The sequence below is a fragment of the Hordeum vulgare genome, chromosome 6H (assembly GCF_904849725.1).
Source record: "Hordeum vulgare subsp. vulgare chromosome 6H, MorexV3_pseudomolecules_assembly, whole genome shotgun sequence".
Lineage (NCBI taxonomy): Eukaryota > Viridiplantae > Streptophyta > Magnoliopsida > Poales > Poaceae > Hordeum > Hordeum vulgare.
In genome coordinates, this window is record NC_058523.1 from 19,793,306 (window position 1) to 19,801,614 (window position 8,309).

Consider the following 8,309-nt stretch of genomic DNA (forward strand, 5'->3'; position numbering starts at 1 on the left):
CCGTCGTGTGATTAGATTTATTCGTTGCATCGTCATGTAGTTTGCATCATCGCACCATGCATGGCATCATGTCAACCGTGTTTTGTCGGTGTTGCCTGTTGCTCCGTGTTGTTGGGTGTTAGTGCTTCGTGAGTGGCGTCGGTTGTTGGCATGATGAGAGTGCGTGCGTGAGAGCCACCGTTTTAACCCCGTTGCACCGCATACCTAAACCTTCTCTCCCCTCCTCTCTTCTCGTTGATTTTGTTTTGGGGTTATGTAAAAGTTTCCGTTTTAACCCTTTTTTAAAAATCGTCTTCTTTTAAAACTCCTTTTATTAAATGTGGGGGCAACCCCTTGGGTTTCCTTCAATTCTCCTTTTGTCTATTTTCAAAATAGGACCTCAGTTTTTATTTACAAAAGGAGTTTTATTTTATTCTGTAAATAAAAGGGGTTTGATTTTATTCTTTTGTAAAAAAGGGTTTTATTTTAATTCTTCAAAAAGGTTTTATTTTATTCGTTTTTAAAAGATGCCCAAAACTATTTCTTATAGTGGGGTATGTTTTTAAGTAGTTAAAAGACATTTTCTTTATTTTAATTTTTCTGTTAAAACCTTTTCTTGTGAGTTTCTATTTTTTTTTAAAAAAGGAAAAAATCAAGTATATAAAAAAACCCAAATGGGGGAGGAGCCAGCCCAGGCCAGCAGGCCCAAGGCCCAGCCTCCCCTTCCTGACCTAGCCCGCTCCCCCCGTGCGCCTTCTCCTCCTCTCCTCGTTCCCCTTCTCCTCCTCGCGCAGCCTCCCGTCGCCCCGATCGCCATGGCCTCGTGCTGCAGCCCCGAGGCGCCCGAGCCGCATCAGCAGCTTCCCCGAGCCGCCGTCGCCGTTCCCGTGCTCGCCCCTCCTGCCACCGCCTCCTCCTCCCGCGTGCTGCGCCGCCGCCGTGTCGTCCCGCGCGCCGCCTCGCCCGTCTTCCTCGCCGGTGCGCCGCGCCCCGCCGTCGCCGCCTGCTTCGCTCTCGTCGGCGCTCGCCCTGGCCTCCTCTTCCTCGCGTGCCTCCTCTCCCCCGCGCGCCCATGCCCTGCCCGAGGTGCCCAGGCCAAGCAGCTCCGCGCGTGTAGCCTCCCCTTGCTCGCCACCAGGGAGGTTCCCCTCGCCGCGCCGCCGCTCGCCGCCTCCGTGCGCTCCGGCCAGCCCTGACCAGATACCGGCGACGGGCCGCTGCCCGCCGGCCTCCCGTCCTCGCTGGTGCCGCCCCTGAACCCGGTCTCAGCCCAGCCCCTCGCCGGAGCCGGCCACCGCAGCCTCAGGCGGCCCAGCCTCGGTGCCTGCCGGCGCGATGCCGCTCCCCCCGGGCCCCTGTCAGTTCCCCGACGGCCATCGTCGCTGGAGCCGCCCCCCTGTATCTGCCGACCCTGCGCAGTCCGCTGCCTCGCCGGGGGTCACCGCGGCACGCTGGAGCCCAGCCCCGTGCCAAGCCCCCCTGCAGGTGCCGATCCCTTCCATCCCCGCGTGCCCGCCATCGTCCAGTTGCTGCCTGTAACCGGTTGTGTGCCTGCCTGTGTTGCTGCCGTTGCGTGCCTTGCTTGCTTGCCGCCGCTGTTGCTCTGCTGCCTGCTGCTAGTTTGATGCTGCACTCCTGCTCGCGTCGCTGTGCTGCTGCCTTTTGCCATTGCGAGGTGTCGCTGTCGTTTCTTTCTGTAGCTAGCTGCTGCCTGATGCGTGCCGTATCGCTGCTGCTTTGCTAGATGCATGCCATAGCTCGTTGTTGCTGCTAGTTGTAGCTAGCCTGGCCGTTGCATGCTATTGCTGTGCTTGCTGTTGCTATTGCTATAGCTACCGCTGATGTCATTGCTTGCTGCTATAGTTAGCTGCTGCTTATGCTGCTGCTAGCTTGCTTCTGCTTAGTTGTTGTTTGCTGCTGCTTTGCTTTGCTGCTAGTTGTAGGTTGCTGCATGGTGTTGCTAGCTGCCGTAGATGCTGCTGCTTTGCTAGCTGAAGCTTTTGTTGTTAGATGCTAGTCTAGGTTGCTAGTGGCTTGCGGTTTGTCCGCTTACGCTAGCCGTGTTGCTGCCGCTTGCGTCGCCGCATAGACCATCCCCGCCTACCGTGAGTCGTCGACGAGATCGGCGAGTACAACGACAACCTCGACGAACCCCGAGCATCGACGGAGACGTGATCGACTACCGATGCCGAACATCTGAGAACCAGGACGCACCACTACTTCAACTACTGGCGCGTGTACGACTACTTCCACGACGACCACGACTTCCACGACGACCGTTGATCCGCTACGACCCGATCCCCTCCGATTCACACGCGTCGAAGGTATAACGATGAGACTTGGCCGAGAACCGTATGCATGTGATGTATGAGTTGTATGTATGTTGCACCGTATGTTTGCACCGTATATTTGACCATTGCACGTTGTCCCTCTATGTTGTGCTCAACACATGGGAACCCGAGATACGGGATCACCCCATTCTTTAATTAACGTTCCCGCACACGCTTCATATACGTTGGCACGATATCTCGACGAGTTACCGGAATAGGAACGTTGCCGTGGCATCGTTTCCATTTTGCCGCCATGGTTCCCTCTCGCTCGCCGTGGCGACACTTGATTGTTTCTCTCCTTGCCCGTGTTGTTGTATCTTGCATGCATGACGCATTCATGGCATGATATATTGTGTTGCATGTCTCTTGTGCCGTAGCTCCGATCTATGTTTCGCGTGGTAACCGACTAGGATGACTTGTAGGATCATAGCTTCACCCTTGCCATGATAACCACAATGTAATATTTGCCGTGATAATTAACGGGAGTGAATTAAATAATTAAACGTGGAGTTTCATCGATATGCAACCCGTTGCATATCGAGCTTCACTTAATGTGTAGAGTATGCGTGAACTGAACATGCATCATAGTAGGTTATGCCTCATGTTGTGCATCGTGTGGTGAATATCGTGTGTTGATGCTTGTTTCCATTTCCCTCCGTCTCGATAGAGTTCCGCAAGCGTGTCGGAATGTGAGGACCCGTTCGACTACGTTGGTTCGCCGACTTCACGGAGTTGTTCTTCTTCCACGCGGGATCTCAGGCAAGATGATCATTTCCCCAGATACCATTACTATCATCGCCATGCTAGTTTACCGCTTCTATCGTTTATGTCTCGTTGCCTACCACATGTTAAATATCAGCCTCTCAACAATGCCATGATAACCTCCAACTGTTCAACCTAGCAAACCACTGTTTGGCTATGTTACTGCTTGCTTAACCATGTTGTTAGCGTTGCTAGTTGCAGGTGCAGATGCTTCCATGTGATAACATGGGTTCCTTGTCATATCACCATATTTAAAATGCTATTTAATTTAATGCACCTATATACTTGGTAAAAGGTGGAAGGCTCGGCCTTTTCTAGCCTTGTGTTTTGTTCCACCTTTGCCCCCTTAGTTTCGGCTACCGGTGTTATGTTCCATAAACGAGCGCTCCTAACACGATCAGGGTTGTTATGGGGACCCCCTTGATAATTCGTTTTAGATTAAAGCTGGTTTGGCAGGGCCCAACTTTGGTACTACATTTGCCTAATAACTAATGAACTACATAGGGAGTAATTAACCCGAGGAAATTTAATCAACTCCCGGGCCAGTGCTCCTCATGAGTGTTGGCCCCACCTGAGCGATGTCCGGCGCCCCTCTGGTCACCCGGAGGTTTAGCGATCCCGGCGTCTAGCTCATCCGTCGTGTCCTGAGAACGAGGTACGCGACTCCTATCGGGATCGTCGACACGTCGGGCGTCCTTGCTAGATTAGTTTTACCTTTGGCGAAATATCTTGTGCATCGGGATTCCGGTGATGCTTTGGGTAATCTCAGAGTTGAGGTTTTCCACTAGGGAATCCGATGAGATCGCGAGCTTCGTGATTGAGGATTTCTATGCGTCTTGTGGTAATTTGTGATGGACTAGTTGGAGCACCCCTGCAGGGTTAAATCTTTCGGAAAGCCGTGCCCGCGGTTATGTGGCAACGTGGAAACTTTGTTTAACACTGGTTCTAGATAACTTGAAGTTAATTAATTAAAATATGCCAACTGTGTGGGTAACCGTGATTGTCTCTTTCGTGAGTTCCTTCTCCGATCGAGGACACGGTGGGGTTATGTCTGACGTAGGTAGGTGTTCAGGATCATTCTTTTGGTCATCAGTAGTTCACGTCCGTTATGCGTAGATCTTCCCCCTCTTAATTCTGGTACTCGTAAGTTTAGCCACCAAATATATGCTTAGCCGCTGCTGCAACCTCACCACTTAACCTTACCTCACCTAGTAAGCTTTGCTAGTCTTGATACCTTCGGAAATGAGATTGCTGAGTCCCCTGTGGCTCACAGATTACTACAACACCAGTTGCAGGTACAGGTAAAGGTTACTCGACGCGAGCGCGTTGATTGTTCATTTGGAGTTGCTGCTTCTTCTTCTTCATCGATCTAGGATGGGCTCCAGGCCGGTAGCCTGGGATAGCAAGGATGGACGTCGTTCTTGTTTTGTCGTTTGTTTTCATCCGTAGTCGGACCCTGCTCTTACTCTTGATGATTATGTAATGCACTGATGTGACTCTGATGTAGCTTGTGGCGACTGTAAGCCAATTCTATTATATATCTCTTCTTTTCAGTACAGGTACTTGTGATGATATCCATTCTTGCGACATGACGAGATGCGCTTCTATCCCTGACGAGGCCTTCGTGCCAAATTGAGGATAGGGTCGCATCTTGGGCATGACAAGTTGGTATCAGAGCAAGGACCGACCTAGGAGGCCCCTTGATTGATCGAACTTGGCCGAGTCGAGTCTAGTGAAAAACTATTTGAGTCTAGTTATATATCGGAGAGTAGGATTCTTTTTTCTCCTCTTCTATGCTCTGGTGAGGAATCTTGACGTAATAATTTATTCTACTCCTCTTCTCACTCAAAATTTTTTTTTAGGATCACGCGGATATTTTGGTATCTATATGATGCCGATGTGACGGAGTTCTGTCTTGGTGCCTCCTATCTGCTCTAAGTCTCAGGGGAGTTGAGCTCCAGGGGATTCTTGAGCACATCGTTATCATTCAGATTTCTTAGTATCTCAGAACGAAGGATGTTCGTAATTGCTTCAATACTAGTAGTGGCGAGATAACCCCGATGTCCCCAGTACTGGTGCAGATTGTTCGGGAGTACTACCATACTTTGTATCATTGTGATCACGAGGGTCTGTTGTAGATGAAGGTCCGAGATTCTGGTTGTGTGTTGACGATGTGATACAGGTGACGGGTTACTATAGGAGTTGTGTGTTATTACTCCTTGTATCTGTGTACCAGATTGCATGACCAGATATTTCGGGAATTCTTAGGTGGGAGTGCAAGTAGTTGCTTATAGGACTATCTTCCAACAAACGCATGATGTTAGGTTGGGGTTCGACATCTAGTGGATTCGTTTGTTCACGGTCGACTTACAGCGGTACACGTTGTGTCTTAAAGAGTCCTTGTAGCTTGCTACGACTCGGGGACGCTTCGTATGTCGGGTGCACTGCCTTGCACTTGATGGCTACTGTAAAATCGAGCCCATGCGATCCTGTCCACGAAAATATCGGACGAAATCTCTCTCATGAGTTTGTTCTGGCTTGTTTCATAAGCCTCTCCCTTTGTTTTGTTGAATATGGTAATTCAAGTTGCTTCGATGGCAAGTGGTGATTTCAGATCTTTTCTAAGTGGTGTTCTTATATTTTTATGAGAGTGCTAATTCTTTTGCTCAATCAGATCGTCTTATCAATTCTTGTCAACCGGAGTCGTCATGTTAATTATTTTCCAACCGGCGCGCTTCTCTTGAGTGAATTCAATCCTCTCTAATTTTTGCAGATCATTCTCTTATCCCATCCGGAGTTCATCTCGTCTGTTGCAAGTTGTCTTTGTTTTTCCCGCCCTCCCACCCTTTTCTTTAGTGGTTCAATTTTCTTTTCATTGTGCTTCCGATATCTTTTCTTCTTTTTCGTAACCGGTGATTCATTGTGAAGATTCTCAGGAGTCAAGTTCATCATTTCTTCATTTTGTTCCTTCCCGGTGAATTCAATTCAGTTTTCCGTGTTCATCATATCCTTTTCGTCCTTGTAATTCTTTCCCATGTTGGAAATTATTCAGCCTATCTTGATTATTAATTCCTCTCTTTTTCTATCCGGAGTGTTGAAGATATTTCAGAAGTCCTGATTCTCGATCCTTCAGTTATTTCGAGGTGCTAACCTCATCTAGTTCTCTTATACCGGTGCAATATCTCTCTTTCTAGCAATCTTTTCTAATGGTGGTTTATTTGAGTGGGCCCATAACCCACAGGTTTTCCCAGGATCTTATATGTCTCTTCTAATCTTTTCCCGAAGTTCATTAATTCTTTTCAACTATGACGTAAGTATGATTTTCATCAGTCATATTCCTTCGTCAAGATCAATCGGAATTAATTCTCATATTTGGCTCAACATTTCATTCTTCTTTATTCCGGGGTGTCTCATTAATTCTTGGTGGTGTTGTTCTCGTCATCATTCTCAGCTTGCAATTCGAAGGAGTGTTTCTCTCGAATCTTGGTTCATTCTCTTGGATATTCGTCATTTTAGCTTTGTGACATCATCTTAATTGTTGTCAATCATGTGTATTCCTTTCTTGCTATCCTGTGCAGTGCTGAGTTGTTATCTTTCTCGTTCCTCCGAAGGCCATCATTTCAGAAGATTCTTCGTTTTCAGCTTTCAGCTTTCATCCTCAAATCTTCTCAATTGTTGCCTCTTCGTTCGTCTCTTGATTATTCCGGTGCCTTATTCAAGTTTTCTGTTAGGTGGCTCAAGATCTTTTCATTCTCATGTATCTCCAGTCATTCATGGTTGCCTCATTCATTTCAATTCTCACCGGTGCCTCTTTCAAGATTTCTTCTAGTTTGTGCTTATATCTCTCCTTAATCATTTCAAGAGGAATAAGTGGTATGCTAGATCCGTTGCTTGTCATCAATTTAACTTGATGAAGGATAAGCATAACATAATTCTTATTATTATCCTTCCTTCTTCCAAGAGATTTCAATTCTTCTTCCGGAGTGGCTCATGATATCAATTCTTTTCTCAAGTGTTTATCTTTCTTTTCCAAAGTTTCAAGTCTATCAGTATCTCTTTGTGAAGCTTCATCTAAATCTTGACAAGGTCATAATCTTATTCTTTTCTACCTTCATATCTTTGCATCGTTCATTTGTATACGGAGGTCCTTCTTGGTGGTGCATCAAGGTTTCAATCCATTCTCAAGTGTTCTTCAAGATTCCTGTTGGAGTACCTCAAGTATTCTTCTCTTGCATTTCCAATGCGTTTGTTCTCCTTTATCCTTTGAGGTGGTATTATAGCATTCTTGTTAGTGTAGGAGCCTCGAAGAGTTTTCCTCTCAAGAATGAGATAATTAAACCCACCAATTCTATGATCATGAGATATTTCAACCCATGATTTCTTCATTGAGCTATCTTGGTTTGGATTTCACCTAAAGCCTTTCCTATGGATTGTTGCTATCATGGTGCTTGTCATTAATCCAAGTTCTTGATGTATCCTCTTGGTGTAAGATTTGTTCATATCTTGTTTCTCCCAATCTATCCTTGTTTCTTTTAGTGGTTGGTTGTCACCTCATATATGTTGAGATGATCTTCATAAGCCCACTACTGTCTTCTTCTTCGTTGTTGATTTTCCATCTACTACGTCAATTCTATGACCGGAGGCTCTTCAATTCTATTGTGATGATAGTTGCCATTCTTTTCTTCTTTCTCTTCTTCCGCTTGAGCTAGTTCCTATTCTCTTGTTCCGGAGGCTTTGTGATATTGCTCTTTTGGGCCAATCTTGTTGTTCTATCAAGATCATGGTGTTCCCTTGTTCTATTTACTTGTTTGTTGTGAATATTGTCTAATTCTCTCTTCTTGTCGAATTTTTTGTCCCTTTTTCCTACAGAAGTGCTGCCGAAATTTTCCGTAAATTCTTGCTTCTTCTCATATCTTTCCTCATCGCTTTGCTACCTTCAAGGATCGTTGGTTTCACTTCTTTGTCAAGAAGCGACTAAATTTTTACCTCTCGTTCTTTCTCATCCTCTCCCCCTTTCATTCTTGGATCTCGGGGCGAGATCTTCTTATAGTGTAGGAGAGTTGTGACAGCCCGACGCCGACGTTCCAGAAGATTTCCCCTTCTATTCCGTTTCCTTCGTGTGATTAGATTTATTCGTTGCATCGTCATGTAGTTTGCATCATCGCACCATGCATGGCATCATGTAAACCGTGTTTTGTCGGTGTTGCCTGTTGCTCCGTGTTGTTGGGTGTTAGTGCT